This window comes from Ochotona curzoniae, unplaced genomic scaffold, assembly GCF_017591425.1.
Source record: "Ochotona curzoniae isolate NIBS_2020 unplaced genomic scaffold, NIBS_Ocur_1.0 scaffold_4506, whole genome shotgun sequence".
NCBI lineage: Eukaryota > Metazoa > Chordata > Mammalia > Lagomorpha > Ochotonidae > Ochotona > Ochotona curzoniae.
The window spans coordinates 33,164,816-33,185,537 of NW_024467119.1; the positions used below are offsets into that span (position 1 = coordinate 33,164,816).

The 20,722-nt window shown below is 34.3% G+C and overlaps 1 protein-coding gene across 3 annotated transcripts in view; it reads left to right on the plus strand.

Moving 5' to 3' along the window:
- Positions 1-20,722, plus strand: part of GRID2 (glutamate ionotropic receptor delta type subunit 2) — a 1,273,704-nt gene that overhangs the window by 533,312 nt on the left and 719,670 nt on the right. The window lies entirely within an intron of this gene.

Below are 20,722 nucleotides of genomic sequence, written 5' to 3' on the forward strand. Positions count from 1 at the left end.
TAAATTGCAGTCAGTATGCTTTCAATTTCTTCTAACAAAACTAGGAGTATTCTGTTAATTCCATTTACCACGGTATCTTCATTCAGTTATTTTCCCTAATGATGTAGAATGTGCAAGCTTGTTTCTATGCTACTCTGCTTAATAGGCTGCTAAGCTTCCTTCCAGTATAAAGTCATATTGTAATGAGGCTTAATGTTATGTTGGGATGCTTACAGTCTTGCCTTAATAAAATATTTTTTCCCAAAGTTTATACTTTTAGCTTTTATCATGGCTCCTGCTCATTGGTATGGATTCATATTTCGTAACTAATATCCCTGTGTTACACATTAGTAACAATTATTAAGATCCTGCCAACTAGCCTTCTTTTCACAGTGTTTGGCGGGTTGACGTGCAGAGGACAGCCAGGCAATCAGCCCCATTTTAACACTTGTATTGTAGGATATTGGCCACCATTTCTTTGTGTGACAAATTTCTTTCATTTTTTTAGCTTGATATTTGTATTACTAGTTATTTGAGAGTAGATGATAAATGATTGTGTGATTAATTTATTTGAATTACCTTTCATCTATAAATTATTTTCTTTTAAATATTTATATCATTCATATCAAGAACAGTGTGTGTGTGTGTGTGTGTGTGTGTGTGTGTGTGTGTGTGTTCAATACTAAGTTCTGGCTCCTAATTTCAAGCTTCCTGCCAAAGGAGAACCTGAGAAATAGCTGAAAGGCTCAAGTGATTGACTCCTGACAATCAAATAAGAGACATGTATTGAATCATTGTCTCCATTGCAAGCATTTGAGGAATGAACAATCACATGGGAATGTGTTTATTCCCTATTCTTCTTCTTCCTCTTCCTCTTCTTCCTCTTCTTCTTCCCTTCTTCTCCTCCTTCTCTCCCTCCTCCTCCTCCTTCTTATTCTCCATCTATTCCTCTCTCTCTAATAAACCATGATATATACTTGTTTGGCTGTTACAAATTCAACAAAATTATTTATTTGGTAATACACTTTTTACTATATTTCACAAAAGAGGAGCAATTAATTCTTTGCCCTCAAAGTAATTTTGACACTAAGTGTATGTGGGTTTTGCCACAGTAAAAGTCCCTGGTTTAGCAGCAGACATTGACTAGTTGTCCCAGAATTTCACTCAGCCCAGAATCATGTACCAAGTGTCAGCACAGATCCAATCACTGAGGGCTTAATGCCATGAGACGACCCTCCTTTTCAGACATGTAGGCTAGGCTAGATGTTACCTATGCTCCTGAACAGTCACCTTTAGCTAAAGATTCCTATGATCCCTCCAAGGGTTCTAAATTTGTTAGAATAGCTCACAAACCTCAAAAAACATAGTTTGTTTGTTTACAAAGTATAGTAAAATACAATTGAAGAGCAGCCTCCCTGACATTACTACTATCTTTCAGTTGACAAGCAATCTGCTCTAAACTCAATCTATGGCTTTTCATGGAGGTTTTCATGGAAGTTTCCTGTTATCATGATTATTAAATCAGTGACCATGTAGTAGTTGGTGTAACTTTCAGCTTCTTTTCCCTACCCTAAGTTGGGGACTGGGAAGTCTAGGAGGTCTGAGCATCCCAACTTTATAAGCACTTGCTTGGTTAATCACCTGAGAGGTATCACCAATTCTGAAAACAATCTGGAACACCACAGGCACAGTTCAAAGTTTAACTTACAGAAAGACACATGGAAATTCACTTTAGAGATTACAAAGCTTACTCTAGTAAGGTGAAACCTACTAGACGAATTTTCCCTTATGGCAGCTTTGCTCCCCCTGGTTTCATTCACCTGTAGCTGACAATCATCTGAAAAACTTAAATGGAAACTTGAGAAACAAACAACTCGTGTTTTAAGCTGAGCATAATTCTTGGTAGTGTGCCAAAATATTCATTAATCATGCCAGGGATATGAATTATCACTATGTCCAGGGGATCCAAACTGTATATACTGCTTATCTCTTAAATCACTTAGTAAGCAATCTTAGCTGTCGATTGACTGACATGGTATCACAGTGTTTGTGTTCAAATAACTGTTGCTTTTCTTGACAGTGACTTCAAAATGCAAGAGTAGTGAGGCTATGATGATGTACAGAAAGGAGTTCACTTTAACTGAAAAGACAAAAGTCCAATAAAGAATTTTGAGAAAGAGGCCTTATTCGCATAGCCTTTATAATTGATCTATCTTGTTTTTAGTTACAGTAAATTTTTTAGTCTGGTTAACAAATTGAGGCGTATCATATGTGTGTGCATATAACAAAAGCATTCATAGTGCTTAGTTCTACTGTTTCAGGAATCTTCCGTATGTCAGTCATAATGATGATTTCGTTTTGTTTCTTATTTGTTTGATTAAATCTCAGAAAGAGCACATTGGGGTGTAGCATATTACTTCACAGCAAGAAAAAGGCAACAATATGAAGAGTTTTTGGGGATGAGAAATGTTTTACTTGCTTATCTCACCAAAGCAAGATCTGCTCCTAATTTTGTTTTCCAAAGCAGATCTGCTCCTAATTTTGACTTTGTTATAATGTCCCTTGCAGACAATGGATAATAATAGCATAGCTACATTTATCCTCTCCCTCACTGAGATCTAAGTCATAGCCATGATAACTGGCCCTGAACTTGATCACTGGAAAGTAAGTGCACGTCTATGAAAATAGACAAGATGTTGATCTGGTGATGACAAGAGGTTCCAGGGAAATTGTTCCCTAGTTCAGCTCTTACCTTGGCTCTATACTCCATTCTTTCCTTGCTAGATAAAGGAAAACCAAGTAGAACATCACTTGCTGGTTCATTTTCCTCGTTGTCATCTCTTCTTTTCAACACGACTTCAAACAAAAGAGGCAAAAATGTGTTTCAGTCTAAACTGTAGATTCACATTTATAAAAATTACACATAGAAACACATGCATTCCTTTATATTATCATCGTATTCTAGAGTTAATGTGTATCTTTGTTCCCATTTGCTTATCCACATGAAGGTGAAATACTTCATTGAAGGTATCTGGAATGCATACACTGTTTAGACTGATGGCAATCTGGCTCTAATTTACTATGCACTTCATGGAGTGTGGTAATCTACTCTCAAGTAAAGGCCAGGATTTGATTTTTGCATCATCTTTAAATCAACTCTAGTTAGTTAGGCAAAATGACTTGAGTCTGGCAAAAATGATACTATAATAATAAGGATTATAAATAATGTTTAAAAAATTCCATGTTTTTGAAATATCTAAAAATGCTAGTTATGCTAAAGCATATAGTTCAGTGAAAATGCCTTTAAATAATTCAGTCATTTAACATGCTTATCTGAATGTATTCGTACTATGGAAAATAAATCTAAAATTTTACTCTTCAAAGATTGGAAAGTTGTAGAATGAGCCAGACTATCCATATGTATGTATGTGTATATGCAATTTTATTTATATATCTCATTATCATTGAACATAAAATTGAATTAATCAGAAGTTAGAAGGAAAGAAAATGATATTAATATTTAATATTTTGACAGCATTGCTGAAATTCAAATGGGATTTTTAGATATAATTGTTAACCTGACATGAAGGATTTTTATGAGAGCTACTATTTAAATCACAATTGTAAACCACCTTGACCTTCTCAAAACGAAGCTGTGGTCTTGATTTGAGGATAATGTCTGCTGTCCTTTTATCCCTAATCTGAGATGAAACCTGTAGTTTACAAGATAGAGGAAGCAGATATCTTAAAAAGATTTTAATGATTTGGCAGATGGACTTGAGAAATTGTATGGATTTTTATGAGAAGAGTTTCATAGCTTCCTTTTATTAGTCGAGGTTCTTTGTTTTTTTCAAATCTGTATTTATTGTGGATAGTTTATGTTTATTGACACCATATGCTAATACTATATAAACACAGAATGGCTTCATATTTAGTTGATATTCTACTCACTGAACTTCTCTGTGAGTTACAATATTTAAAATTAGTCAACATTCACTATCCATATGTTACTTTTTAGCAAAGATGCTTAAAAATGTAAAGGTTTGACTTATGATGTGTGTATGCATATCTAGGCTTGGTAGAGCAGGCAGGCTGGCATAGCAAAGATTTTGTTTCTGTATCTGAGCTTTGGCTTATCCTCTCTCAATGAGTCATAACCTGTCTATAACTCTGTCATGCTTTGCTCTCAGAGAGAGACATCCCCCTCTACCTAGATTAATGATGTATAGATACAGATATGGATATATATGAAGAAAGTTTACAGGTGTTTTATATGTGTGTGTATGTGTGTTTCCTACTTTGTGTCTGAAATATCCACATAGAGTATATCTAAAAATCTGTATTGACACACAGAAATTGCTAGCAGTTTTAGTGACTTCTTAAGCTTTTAAATCATACATTATTTGACTCATCTAATATTTTTATATGAGAATAAATGCCATGAAACATAGAGCATATCCAACATTCTTTGAGGGGTAATTCTGAACCAGCATTTTATAAAGTATGTCATGGGCTGTGGGGAAGTAGAAGGGAAGGATATCAAATGTTAAAAATATTGACAAATATTTTCCTTCTTTAAAAATTGACTGTGCTTATTTGAAATACAGTTACAGAAGGAGAAGGAAAATGCAGCAGGCGGATAGCGAGACACACAGAGAGCAGTAAACAATGAAATGTCAGTTTCAGCCATATATATGACATTTTTCTTGTACTATGTTGATTAGTTCCTAGAAATCATGAAAAACATGTGACTTTTTAAAATTTTGAGACTGGCTTATTTCACTAACATAATGGCCTCAATTGCATCCATTTAATGGAGAAGATTCTTGGGCATTGAGAGTGTTGAGAAAGAGGAAGAATGATAATAAGAGATGGCCAGAATATATGACCATCTGGACATCATCCAATGCTGAATGTAAGGATCTTTTTTTTTTATTTTCTTTGTTTTATTTTTGACTGATATATTTATTCTATGATACCGTTCCCATGGCTCTGCTATTTACTCTCCTTACCTCCTCAGAGTTCCTCCCCCACTGATTTCCCCTATATTGTTATACTAGTGTAGTCCTTCAAAAACAGTGTTAAGTCCATAATTCTGCTATGTAAGTGTATCCTACCATTGTAGGTATGGAGAATGAGAGACTCCAGAATCCTGTTGTTAAAATGTATTTAACAATTTCATTGGAAGTTCATTTGTTCACAAGTAGAGGTGCATACTGCATTGTATCTCCACAACTGGATATGGTAGTTTCTATATTATATAGTTCCTCAGGATGGCTATTTGTACATACATGTTTACTTGTCCATCTGCTGATCTTGTGTTTTCCATGAAATTTGCCTTATATCAGAAGGAATATATGATAATCATCCTTTTGGGATTGATTTATTTCACTGAGCATAATGGTCTCCAGTCAGGACCATTTGGTTGCAAATGATAGAATTTCATTCTTTTTAATGGCTAAGTAGCATTCCAGCAATGTAAGTTTCTTAAGACATGCACTTCACAAGGTGAATGGAACTCTAAAAGATATGAATGAAGCCACTTTTATGCTTATGTGTATGCCAAATGTGGGGATGGGGCAGCCATTTGATTTTTGTTCCATTTTCAAAAATATCAACAAATACTGAATGGTTAATACTCTTTGCTGGTAGGCCAAGCATAAATCTCTGAAATAGAAAAGGTGGATCCCAAAGAGTAAGAAAAGGTAATGAGAAGATGGTGTTGGAAAAGCATCCTTCCAAACATGAAGAAACCAGGGAGCCTACTGTACAGCCCAGGGATTAATAGGGCACAAATGCTGGTGTCAGCGTTTGTTATAGACAGGAAACTTCTCTGGGGGTATGTGTATGTTATTTAATCTAAATAGAAACTCCAGGACATAGAGAGAGGAAATACTATCATGCACTAATGGGGCTACTATTAGAGATGGGAATTTGATACACACTGGCCAAGACATTGCTTGGGACACGTACATTCCACATGCAAATACCTGGGTTACTGCCCTGGTTTTTCTTCTGATTCCAGCATCCCTCTAAGGCACACACTGGAGATACCTGGTTCCTTTTAGCAGTAGGCTAGAGTTAAATTCTTTCAAAAATTAATCCAAATGCCTTTTAGAAAAATCTTGCCGATCTTCTACGTAGTTGGGAGTGTGGATCTCTTTCTTTTATTTATGATAATCTCTTAAGGGTTAATTATAAATCAGTTTCAAAGGCTACTGTGAAATAAAAGCATTATGTGCAACATTACAGGAAACAGGCAGGAGGTTGAGAGCCAAGATAAGTATTGGGCCTGGAGATTGTAGCTTTTTTTAAAGTATGTTGTGTTCATTCTATATTATTTAAGTATGAAGCCCATTAATATGGAAAATTAGCCTATGGTACTGCTATACTCAAAAAAAATGTTGTAAAGAAAATATTTATTGAATATACAGTATTTGTTCTCCATTTTCTACTTTCTGAATTCACCTAAGGACTAAACATTTTAAATTGTGTTCATTACCTGAAAAGGCATTTTTCTTTAACAAAAAAATGAATCCTACTCTATGTTATTAACTGATTATTAGGTTATGCTTCTTTGAATGCAAAATAATGAAAATTGTATGATCACACTGCATTTAAAACTTTGGTAATAATTTTTCTTTTCAGGTTATTATGCAGCAAAAAATAATGTTTTGGGGGGGGTATTGTCATCTTGCTTAATGAAAGAAGAAAGTAATGAGTATATAGCCTTTTCTTGTTGCTATTTTGATCATTTGCTAAAGCATAATTTAAAAATGCCCATCAATAAAAAAGCCAGTCAGTTACCCCAAGAATTGTTTCTTATTAAACCTTAGTCCTTCTAATGGCTTTGTCTTAGGAAAGTTTTTCTGATAAAAATACTACCAAAATTCAAGAATAGAATTTGGCTTCCTCTGAGGTTCATTGTAGTATAGTTTATATTACAGCACATATAATTATTGTAATCACCAATTATGGTATGCCCATTTTTATTGTGAATTTCATATTGCTACCTTTATTCAATTTAAAGAAAAAAATACTGTATTTATTATTAGGAAAAACACTCAGCATTCTATTAGAAAGTTGTGCATACCATGTGTACCCAGAAATAAGAAAATATCATTTTTTCTTCATATTTCAGTCCTTTAGTGGTTTTACAGAATATTTCCTTTATTACCAATTAACAAGGTATCAAATTACATTGTATACATACAGACATTATATAGTATAGGTATATATAGAACAGATGACATCAACAGATTTATAGTACAATCTTATAATCTCTCATGGTTCACTAGAAATTATATTTTTCTTGATAAGGAAGACAGTTATAATTATACTGCAGTTATCGGAGATAATAATCAAGTTTATTTTGTGTTTATTAAGAACAATTTTTTATCGTAATTTTAAGATCCAAGTTGTCTTGAAAAACAGAAAACAGAACACTGCAGGCAAAGTTCCCCAACTCAGGACTTAAAGATGTAGCTGACCAGCTGTCTGCATGAGACGATGATTTCTTTTGCTGTCATTGCAGTTATATGCCCTTGCTCATTACCACCACGTCTTGAATGGAAAGGGAAAGAAAAGCAAGTCTAGTTAGTATCAGCTTCTTTGGTTCTGTGATAAGAGAAAGTGTTGACACTGTGAATTAAATTAGAGTTGTTATTTATTCAGAAGCATTATTCATCCATTGCTGGTTTACACTAATATAAAGTTAGCTATACTTTACTTACCAAAAGATCAATTCCATTTTAAGAGCAAATTACCAAGCTTAGGGACAGTCATGAATATAAAATGGCACAATTCCTCCGGTTTTAACAATGGACACTAAGAATTTACTAATTAAAATCAAATTTGACCACTGGCTTAAGTAAAAAATTCAACTCATCTTTTTCTTTCTTTGTTTTTCCCTTGACTAGTGCATGTCTTCCTTCCTTCCTTCCTTCTGCTCTTTTTCTTTCTTTCTTTCTTTCTTTCTTTCTTTCTTTCTTTCTTTCTTCTGCTCTTTCTTTCTTTCTTTCTTTCTTTCCTCTTTCTTTCTCTTTTTTCTTTTCTTCTTCCTCCCTTCCTTCTTTCTTTCTTTTTAAATATTTTCTTATTTTTATTGGAAAAGCAGATCAGATTTATAGAGAGAAGGAAACAGAGAAAATCATCCATTTGCTGGTTCACTCCCAAAATGGTTCAGTTCCAGTTTCTGAAACCAAACTGATCCAAAGCCAGGAGCCAGGAGCTTCTTCCAGATTTTTCTATGTGGGTACAGGGTCCCAATGCTTTGAATTATCCTCTACTGCTTTCTCGGGTCATAAGCAGGGTCTAGCACAATGGTTCAATTGACTAATCCTCCCCCTTTTAAGTGCCGGGATCCCATATGGGCACTAGTTCATGTCCTGGCTGTTCCACTTCCCATCTAGCTCCCTGCCTGTGGCCCAGGAAGGCATACAAGATGGCCCAAATCTTTGGGATTTTGTACATTAATGGGAGAGCTGGAGGAAGCTCCTGGCTCCTGGTTTCAGCTGGGCGCAGCTCCAACTGTTCTGGCCATTTGTGGAATTAGCAGGCAGATAAAGGATCTTTCTGTCTCTCCTTCTCTTTGTACATTTGTCTTTCTAATAAAAAGTAATTAAAAAGAAAATTCCCCAAGTTTCAATACATATCCTCAAGGACCTGCAGGTTGCCAAGAAATTTTATTTGCATAATTCAGCATATTCACATGAATCTATTTTATCTATGGATAGATTAATATATATATATATATGCATACATGTGCATTTATATATTTCATTACATAATGATGAATCAATTATATGTGTGTACATATATATGAAATATACCTACATTTATAGATTTTAGATGATAAATTAACAGGTAACTATCACCATGCATTTTATTATCTACACATATTTTAGGCTGACAACAAGTGATGAATAAGTATTTTTGTTTACTTACCAGTTTCAAAAACTGAAACACAATCAAACACATATTCTTGGGATTTCAAAATTTTTCAAAAGTATGAAACACTGGCATAGATGACCCTCATTTAATCTTTTGCTGTCATCAGTGCTGTGATCTTGGTGTTTAGACCTGCATAAACTGCTAAATAGAACACAGTGTACATGTATTCTCCATGAATATACCATCCTTCTCCATTTACAATACGAAATCACAAAAAGAATTTGCATCTGGTGGGTATCTGAATGGACTCGCCCTACTTGCCAGGAATACAGCCCTAACACTTGAGAGAGATTTCCCATACCTACTTCCTTTCCTTCTGTTGCTGTGACAAACACCAGAGACCAGGCAATGTAAATGACTCATGATTTTCAGAATAGGAATTCCAGAGGTATGGTTCTGACATCAGCTTAATGCATCGTACTACAGCAGAAATGTTACCATGGCAAAGCAAAGTGCTAGCTGCTAGTTCAGGCCTCTTTTCCTGTTCTTATAAACACTCTAATGGCATCATGGAGAGCCATGATGACCTGATCTAATTAATTCTACTCACCTCCTGATCTCCTCACATCCAAATATCCTGAACATATGATTTGGGCAATTAAATTTTCAACATGTGACCTTTCTAGGGATGCTTTTGAACCACAGAACTCCCTCTTGTATAGCCTCAGATGTCTTCTTTTTGATATATTAGATCCAAAACTTTGTGGTTGTTTTAGGAAAGGCAGACAATAGTAAATGTTAGTTTTTAGTTAAGAGGATGACTTTTTCAGGCAGGTTGGATATTCAACTTCTCTGCTCTTTTACTGATTAGTTATGTAATATTGAGCTGATAATAGACATTTCTGCACCAGTTTGCAATCAGTAAAATGTGGCTGAAAATAATAATATATTCATTTATATTAAATCACAAACCAGTGAACTTAATAATATCAAATAATTTATTTGAAGTGGGATTAAGTTTGTATTAAAGCTATATTTGGTTACAAGACAGTATACAGGATGCATGGCCATTCTATTGTAATATTCCCATGATTTTTTTTTTCTTTTTAAGCTCAACACATCTTATTTTAATTTTCCTATTTGTAAAATGAAATCCTACAGTTCTAGAAGTGCCAAGGAATCTACTTGTTTGCATTTTATCTCAGAACCATTGAAAGTTCTCATACATATGCTGCTATAGCTGATTGAGCCTCATTCCTGAAAGGAAAAGTTCTAATTAGTACTCCAAAGTTGGTTTCAATGACATTTCTTATCATGAGTAGTCAAAACTAAATCGTGAAATGTGGCTTTAAAATGGAATTATGTTTGTTAATATTAATGCAGCCAAACCTGTCGATGCAGTGTATTTATAACAGAAAAGCATTTGTCTTAATTTTTAAAAATTAATTAATGTATATATTTGAAGTGGCAGAGTATATTAAATAAAATAAGTGATTAATACATTCATCATTAAATCTATCATTTATAATTAATTTGTGAGGTAATTTTCTATTCTTTTATTTTGCATTTTAAATAAAAATTCTGACAAAATATAATTTAAATTATTTGAAAACAGCAAGGACCATTTAAAAAGGTTCCTTAATAAAGTTTTAAAAATTTTAACTAACAGTCATCTTGGGAATATTACAAATGGTTTACACCAATAACTGCCTACTTCTTAACTGGATAATGGGCTTTGTTCTTGCATTTCTTGCTCTCTATACCTCCAGATATTAGTCCTCTATCAGGTATTAAATATTATATGTTACTATTAATATTTAAAACAGCATATCATTCTGTGCATATCTGTATATCATTCTATATACTTATGCATATATTTTGTTTGAATGCATATTTATGCATATATAAAACTTATACATTTATAGATTGACATAAATATTAATATGAGGTTATAAATAGGATGATTGTTTTTTCTCTTTAACCTTTCAAAAATACCATCTCAGAATTGTTTTAAACATTAGCTGCAGTGCATCCTTGCTCTTCTCTGTATTTCAGTACTCAGGACCATGCTGATTTTTCCAGGCATCTATTTGTGTACACTGTTTCCAGATTGTCTTCTAAGCATATTATGAACAAGATTATAATGACAATGTTACATCATAAATTTTTCTAACATTTTCAAGAGTACATTTTTAGTCAAGACTTTTCTATTCAAAGAAATTGTAGATGTTAAGGTTTACAGTTTTACTGAATTACCCTGTAAAATGTTCACTTCAAAGATGCTGTCACAACATTATGTCTAAATTTATCTTTTGCTAACATGATAGACTGAGAAAAACTGTAACTTGTCTTAATATGTCTTTCTTTAATTATGAGTGTGTATCTATGACTCATTTATTTTCTTTTTACCCAGTTGCTACTTTAGGCTCTTACTCATTTTTCTCATCTTGCGCAACAAATATCTATGAAATTTAAATACTTTCTATATGGTAACAAATGTTTTATTTCTTTGTGCTCACTTAATATTTTTTGCTACCTGATGTTTTGCACTTTTGAATTTAGCATTTTAAAGATGTATCATTAATGAAAAATTTTATTTCGTTGCAAAATTGTAATACACAAATGCTCAGAGTACTTATTGGCATTACTTCTGCATGAATCATGCATTAGTGCCATAAAGCATTTCATCCATGTTCCTGGAGAACTTTTTGTATCAGTGTTGTATATGCATATTTGGAGAATAATCATGTGTAGGTAGAAACAGTTTACTTTAACATATTTAATTAAGATTTTTTTTCCTCAGAGATTCCTGGATAATTTGTTTCTTTTGGCCTCATTCATTTATTTTGTATCACAGAGTTTATGCAAATATTATTATCTATTCCAAGATCAATGAGAAGTCAGCAGTTATGTTCTAGGGGGATGAATGCCTAACATATTTATTTCTTAGAAGTACAGGACAGACCATTAAAGAGTATCAGAACTCATGCAGGAAGAGAACCAAATAGATTTTGTTTAATCCCAGTGCTTTTTAAAGCGTTCAACCATAGATCCATTTCTTATAGAACATTTTGTAAGATATTTATTTCTATTATTTTTTAACTCACGTTTGCAGAGGGAGGTGGAAAGACAGGGTTCTTTGATCTACTGGTTCACTCTGCAAAGGGCGACAAAAGCCAGAATGAGAGCTGATCCACAGCCAGGAGAGTGCAGCTTCCTCTGGGTCTCCCATGTGGGTTCAAGATCCCCAGGACCTGAGCTAGCCTCTGATGTGCCTAGGCCACAAGCACAGGGCTGGATTTGGAAATAGAGTAGCCGGGATACAAACAAACCCACATGGGATGGTGATACTGGCAGGCAGAGGAGTAACCTTTTATGTCACCGCACTGATCCCTGTGGTACACTTTTGAATACCAACATAAGGGAGACTTCGAGGAATAACAGTCTGGTCTCTTCTAATAAATGAGTTAAAACCTGTAATTTTAAAACATTCAGTTAATAATACCCCAAATGAACTGCACTATTTCACAGATTACAGTAAATTTTAGGAACAGTGTCATATTCTTGAGGACGTAGTTAAGACACTTGAGATAAAACAGTGAGATAATGGTCTTAACCTCAAATAACCGTAGAGATCTTAAACTGAAGATACTTCTATCCTGTCTTAAGTAAAATAAGCTAAAAATACGTGGCGGTATGATGTGTGGTGCTTTTTTGCTGCCTGGATATGGAGAAATAATGGAATTTTTTTCATCCAAAATACGTTTACATTATCCTAAACAAAGGAATAATAGACTAAATATAGCTCTACTTCTATGGCCCTCTGAGAGCTCTCATTATATGTTATATAGCACACTAAAACAGAATAAAATGTTAAAAGCATTCATCAATTTCTTTCTCAGAATTTTCTACTTAGATCATTTTACAGTAAGATAAAGAAAAAATATTCTTTAAGAACAATTTATAATCTATTTCAATTTAGTCCCTTACTGTAAACTGTTCTGTAGGAATAACTTAAATTGAAAGTCAGATTCAGTTTCACTTCTATTAAATTAAAATCAGCCATTTCTTTTTGTAAATGTCATAATTCTAATTTTAATAAGATCATTTTTGTTCCTTAACCCCACTTGAATGAAAGTCAAAAATGTATGTTGCTAACAATGCCTGGTAAATAAGATTTAAACTTTTCAAAAGACAAGTAGATAGCCTTTTACATTTGCCAATGTGCGATTCATTTAAAGGAATTTTAAGATCAAGCAGTGATTTGATTCCCAGACACTTAAGATATGACCCTTGTTGCTTCTATTGTTTTGGGTTCTTTATTTTGCATCACAATTTTTTCTAAATATTACTTTTGCAAAATTACTGAGAATTTAATTGTTAAATATTTGGGGAAAACAGCATAAGATATTCTGGAGTTGCATATTTATTGACATTATTAGGGGAGCTTCAAATTACCTCAGTTTACCTCCGTGTAAGTTTCACACAACAGGTAAGAAACTGCTTCAGTTGTCCACATGCTGTGTTGGAGGACTAGGCTTCAGTTCTCGTTTTCATTCCCAGTATTAGCTTCCAGGTCACTGACACCACAGGGAAGACACAGATGGAGTTCCAAACACTTAGCTTCAAACCAGCTGTGGTGGACATTTAAAGATAAACCAGCCAGATATCTGATCTCTCTGTGTTTTCCTCTGTCTTTCTAACTAAGCAATAGGATGAAAACAAAAGACATATTTGTTTTTTCTTAAATTGTTGATTTCCAGAATTTAATATTGCTTCTGAAGTTGAGAGATGTTTCCTGTAGAATTTTTTGCTTAAAAGCCAACTTGATAGTTTGACACAAAGCATGAACAATTTCAAATGCTGTAAAAATCTTCTGTTTTTAAATAAAATTTTGCATATTGCATATTGTTATGATTAATTTTATTTTGTTAGCAGATGTGACTGTTAATTCAGAAAGAAATTTAGTATCTAGATATTTGTGGTTGTGGATGGAATGCTTCTATTGTTATAATTATCACTTAGAAGATAATGAAAAGTAAGCAAGATAATGTAGCAATTGGTTCAAAAATCAATTTGGAATGCCATTACCTTGCAGTCAGACCGTCATACGAAGAAAATATTTTTGACAAATTAGCTTTCCTTTCATTATATATTACAGTCATTGAGGATTTGCCCTGAATTTATTATCTCAGAAATGATCTATTTCAACTTATTCAGTGTCTATAAGTATGTATCCTGTAATTCCATATTTTTAAATTTTAAATTCATTGTAAAACATTTATAGGACACATCATTTGGTTTCACAGTATAATATAATCATAGCGTGACTTTGTGATCGCCAGAGAACAATTGCTGTTTGAAGATAAACATGTCTTGTCTGTACAAAATCAAGTATTCTTATCCTTAATACATCTTAGAACCTCAAAGCTTGGCTTTATTTCTTATCATGAATATTTTTCGCTTTATCATATTTGTATGAAGAAACTGTACTTTTTGTGTTCGAAAATCATTTCCAGTGAATTAAAGGCCACAGGCACTTTGAGGTTGACCTTGATGGCATATAAGTAGGCAGACCCAGACAAGGATATTGATAGTGGAATTCCAATGTGATTTTTGGTATGTGCATACTATCATTTATCCTTCCTTGATGGTTTCATTTTGAATTTTTGTTTATTTTTGGATTGCATTTAAAATTTTAAATGATCTTCTGAATATTATTTCTGCCTCTGGATACACTGGATTTTGAAAAAAGATGTTCAGGATTTTATTCTACAGCTCTCTCTGGTAGTAATTATCAATACTAAATTAAATGTAAACATCATTCTTATAGAATTTAATGGTCGCACAGTACACACTTTAACTGGCATATTATTTACAAATATAAAACTCAATAGAAAATGTAGGTATCATAAGGAACAGGCAGACTAAGATGGGAAGGGTGTTTATCTAAAAAAAATATGCTACCTGGAATGAAAGGAAAAACAGGAAAAGCAAGAAAATTGTCTGAAGTGCACATTGGCACATCATCCCTGAGATTCAATTAACATGATTTTTATAAAGCTTTGCATATAAAATAATCTTCTCAGTTGTTTTGAAGTTGTTTATGAAAGAAGCATATTTCTGGTGGTGGTGATTTATTTGTTTCTATTTGGTTGCTATTCATAAAGGATGGCAGTATTAGCCATTTTTCAAACAGAACACTCACATTAATTCTCAGGGTCAATGTGCCCAATGTCTAGGGTTGTTCCACTGATGCATAACAGGCACCGTATTTTAATACTTCATTACTAACTACAATGTTCAGAGAAGAAATACCAGAGGGCGTGTTGAGGTGGCATACTGCAACTTCTTAGCATGCTTGGGCAGTGGAACAATGGAAATGGGTTGCACGTATGCATTACACTGGCAGATCATGAGTAGGCCATGATTATGCAGTATGCATCTTTCTTTCTCCTGAATATTACAGATGACAGCTGCAGAAAAGCTTTATTATTTTTCCCTACTTATCTCACATTTTCAGAGGGAGAATGTTGTAAAAGCAAAGTATATTATGATACCATCCTCTTTAAAGTGGGAAAGATGAATAAGTATGAAACTGTGCACTGATTTTTGTAAGGAAATAGAGAGCTCAATTAACATGATTTCTGTTCATATATTGTTTATTTTTTAATTGAGTTAAATTAAAATGTATCTCACCACAAGTAAAAACTTCCATGGAAAATACATCTTATAATATCACATTTTCTTGCACAGAATAGTTATGTTTTAACTCAAATTTTCAGTGGATTTTTGAAGTGGCCTCGAAGGTTAGCTTATAAGAAAGATCTAATATGGAACCTTACACTTGTAGAAAACAATTTTATTTGTCCATCGTAGATGATTTAGACAAAAAATTATTTGTAAAAGCATGATGCATATTCATAAAAGCAAGATATTTTAATTAATATCTAAACAGTAAGGTACGCCTTTAAATTCCAGTAAAATAACATTACTACGTATTTTTACATTTAGATATTTCATATCTAAATTTTGTTAAGTAAGGAGTTAGAAGAACTTAAAGTCAGGGTAGTATCCTAATTGAAATTTTTGAAATGTTCTTGATACCACTATTTTGTAAGAAGAGAACCATGCTTCTTTATAATTTATTATTTAATGACTATTCATTCGGTGCCTATAATTTTCCAAGTACTATTTTAGGCCTGGGAGCAATGAGGGAATCAGCCAGCTTGTGAATACTTGAAGTTTAAAAATATAGTAATTACAAACTGCATAGTGGAAAATAATATTTTTTAAAAAGAAGTATGGTAAAAAAAAAAAAGATGAGATATACTCAGAAATATGTTAATGTAAGTAAGCCAGTGTCATGGGGTAGTTGCTACATGCAGTACTTTAAGCCACCACCTGTGTACTATACAGAAGTGCCGGTTCAAGTTGCAGCAAGTTACTCTGTGCTTCCTGGTAATGTGGCTTTGGGGCAGCACATGATGGCAGTGTACCTGAGTTTTTGTAAATTGGAGAGGGTTCCAAAGGTAGAGGGAGATCCCTTGGTAATTGTGACATGGTGAATCATGTATTATAAGGCAAATCTTGGTATTTTTGACTATTGTAAACTTGGTGACTATGTAGAGTTTTGTTGTTGTTGTTGTTGTTTTGTTTGTTTGTTGGTTTGTTCATTTGTTTTGAGAGCAAAGCCAGCTGCGTTTTCTGATGGACTAGAATTGGGCTACCAAAAAAAGGTGATTGCCTGTAAAGGTTTGTTATTATTTGGGAATGAGCAATGCAGACCTTAATGTAAATGACATTTTGATGGAAGGAAGAGTAGAAAATTGAGTTTGGATTTGGGATGATTATATTTTGATGGCTTAAAACACACACACACACACACACACACACACACCATAGAATACAAGTATCAGGAGCGATAGTTGTAAGGCAAAAAATTAAACCAGGTGTAATTAAATAGACAACGAAGTATTTCTTCATTTCATAATAGAGGTCAGAATCACGTATTTCATTAGAGCAGATTTAGCTCTATTGAAACCAGAGTCTGGGGAGTTGTTAAGCACTTCCGATGAACTGGTGGAAAGATATGGATGGACATTAGGGAGAAGAATAGATAAAATGGCCCCTTCCTAGTGGTGATATGCAGGTAAGTAACCCCCTACTACAGCCTCATTGAGAGTGGGTGATAGAAGCCTTGTTTTTCTTTATGATTTCAGTGGAAATGATGATTGCTAGGTGTTTGACTAAGACATGCTTGGGATGAAGTGCGGCAGGGAACGTTTATAATTGCAAGCTCCCTGACGCCAATGCTACAAGAAAAGGAAGAAGGGAAAGAACTTGTCTAAAGTTTCACTAACCTAAAGGAAATGTTAAGGCTATCTGGTCATGCTCCAATAATGGGATAATTTTTAAAATTTTTTATCCATTCATGTAACCCACATTTGGTGGACCGTTGTTTGCTTTGAATCAAAGCCATAGCAGTATTGAAAATATTGATAAATTTTAACGGAGAGTTCTTGCATAGTCGGTTTTCAGTAGACTTGAAGAATTACATTGTCTGTCTTGCTCTCTGTTTCCCTTTAGAGGACCTAAAGCCATATATCAATGAGGCAGTTCATAAAAGGTGACTTTTGATTTCTGAGTCCCAGAAAAATTATGAGGCCATTATTTAAGAAAAAAAATCATGCATGTAAATACTATTAGAGCAGGAGAATAATAAGCTAATACAGTGATCTTCTTTCATAAAGAGATTAACTACAATGAGTGAAATTTCTTGAAATTTTAGAGTAACATGGCGTTATTAATCTTTATAAATATCTCATCCTGAGTTACCGTTAGGTGAAGTGGGAAGCATTTGCCAGTGATTAAAACACAGAACAGAGCAAATAAATTAGAATCTTTCCAAAGAAACATCAGTTCAGCTATTAAACTAAGAAAGGGCAAATAGAAATAAAGAGAAATTGAATTGTACTCCCACTTCAATATTTAAGATTTACAGTCTTCTTCAAACATTTTTCTCCAATGAACAGTTACCCTTTTCTCTACGAGGAATATATTTTTTGATCACCTTAATATTAATGCTTAGTGCAGTATATTCACTTAATACATAGGGATTTTGAAGCTGAAGACATACTGAGCTATCACATTTTAAATATAAGGAATATTATTTTTGTTTTCATTTTGATTTATACTATGGTGTAATGCTGCGTTGTAATACCATGTGGAGTCATCCTGTTGCAATGTTAATAGTAAGAAGTGCTTCTTTAAAATTTATCTATTATAATTATAACTGACAAGGCATAAAGTACCAATACACTACAATATTTCATACTGAAAACATGTCATCTTTTTTAAAGACACGCTATTTTATAACAAGACAAACGATTAACTAAAAAGCTGTTATTACTTGGGCCGGGTGACGTGGCCTAGCAACTAAAGTCCTCGCCTTGAACGCGCTGGGATCCCATATGGGTGCCATTTCTAATCCTGGCAGCTCCAATTCCCATCCAGCTCCCTGCTTGTGGCCTGGAAAAGCTGTCAAGGATGGCCCAAAAGCCATCCCTGCACAGGACCCTACACTCATGTGGGATACCCGGAAGAAGTTCCTGGATCCTGGCTTCAGATCGGCATAGCATTGGCTGTTGCGCTCACTTGGGGAGTGAATCATCAGACAGAAGATCTTCTCTGTCTCTCCTCCTCTGTATATCTGACTTTCCAATAAATAAATAAATCTTTTTTTAAAAAAGCTGTTATTAGGAAATTAACCAGTAGATATGCACTCTCTCCCTGCCACTCCTATATATATGTATATATACATATATGTATATATATGTGTGTGTATATATAATATATATATATTTAAAGATTTATTTGTCTTGACTGAAAGGACAGATTTACAAAGAGAAGGAGATACATAAAAATCTTCTGTCCACCGGTTCACTCCCCAGTGGCCAGAGAAGAGCCAGTCCCAAGCCAGGAGCCACGAGATTCCTCCAGGTCTCCCACATGGGTGCAGGGTCCCACGGCTTTAAGTAATCTCCTGTTGCTTTCCCAGGCCACAGGCAGGTAGCTGGATGAGAAGTGGAGCACCCAAGACATGAACCAGATTCTATATGGAAACCTGACATGTGCAAGGCGAGGATTTAGCCACTGAGTCATTGATCTGGTTGCGACTCCAGTGTATTTTTTAAAAATGCAAAAATTTACAGGCTTGTCTATTTTTACATTCTTACGGAATTCTTTTATCCAACTTGTTCATAGGATATGATATCTGAAATAAGAGAAACATTGTTTGTGAATTTTCATGGTTTTGAAAGCCAATGAGAGAGAAATTTCCCATCTTGTGGTTCACCTCTAACCCCCAATGTCCGCAACAGCTAAGGGTGGGTCAGCCCGAATTTCAGAGAAAGGAACTCAATGGGGTTCTCTCACGTGGGAATCAGGGACCTGGATAGCTGGGCTGTCACGCGCTGCCTTGCAGAGTGCACACTGGCAGGATTCTGGACTGCAGAGGCGGGCCAGGGATTGAACGGTCTGATATGGGATGAGGAAATCCCAAGTGGCATCTCTAACTCAATGCCAAATGCCTGGCCCTGAAGAGAGTTCTTTTTCTTTCTTTCGTTCGTTCTTTCTTTCTTCTTTTTCTTTTTAAGCTGTCTTACCAGATATTTTTGCCAACTCTTTGCAGAGTTTGTGTGTGTATAGTTTACCTAACAGTAACTATGAGGGCATGGTAAAGAATCTGCATGTTTTATTCCTATATCAGGCTTCTCTTTCCAAGTGATACAAATAAAGCCGTATGAACTAACAGCTGTTCTTTCAACACTGCATGTACCAAGCCGCTGAGAGAACATAGCTGGAAAGATGTGGAGATAATTTTTATCTTTAAAAACAACACAAACTGGAACAGCATCCGGTTCAACCTATGCAATATCACTGCTCCTTAGAAGTATAGTCTCTGCTCTCTCTTCTTTATCTAATGGCCATCATAAGCTCTGCCCCAAGGTTGTTTAGAGGAAAGCTCGGCAAAGAACAAAATGAGTGTGTAGCATTCAAATATGAAGTTCTTGTGCAGTACAAACAATATATTATTCATTTACCTTCCTACTTCTTTTCTTTCTTTGTTCATAACAATGTTTCTTTAACATCTATTGAGTTTCTATCCGACCTGAGGAAATGAAAAGTATTGTACTCACTGTATGTGTGTGGTGAAGTTTGTTTTTTGTCAACCCTGTGGGGAGTTCTGTGGTCCTTTCAATATTCTATTTCCCAATTCTTTCTCCAGATTAGAGACATTTTCCTTTATTATTTCATTAAACAGATGTTTAAACCAGCTTCTTTTTGTGTGTTCTGGGACTCCCATAACTCTTAGTGTTCCTTAATTCTTGAATACTTTTTCACTTTGACTCAGTTCCTCTTCCATCTTTTTGATTGTTTCCCCACTGTGGCAAGAAATATCTTCCAATTCTTTGATTCTTTCTTCTGCCTCATTCTTTCTGTTATTGAGACTTTACACTGAACTTTTAATTTGCTCCTTTGTGTTCATTTCTAATAATTCTGCCTAATTTTGTTTCACTATTGCTAATCCTTCTGTGAAATATTCCTGTAATTCCTGCATGTGCTCCTCATTGTTGACAAGAAGCTATATAGCAAGTTTTTTTTAAGTTCTTAATCCCCCATTTCCTTGCTGTAGTCCTCAGGTAACTCTGAAGTTGGCAAAGGCTTTTGTTCCTTTGCAGAGGAGTCTTCAGTAATATTCATTGTGACTTTCTTCTTTTGCTCTTGGTCATTGTACTTCTGCTTAGCAGATTCTTCTCCTTAGGGCAGGTTTCTAAGCTGTGACACA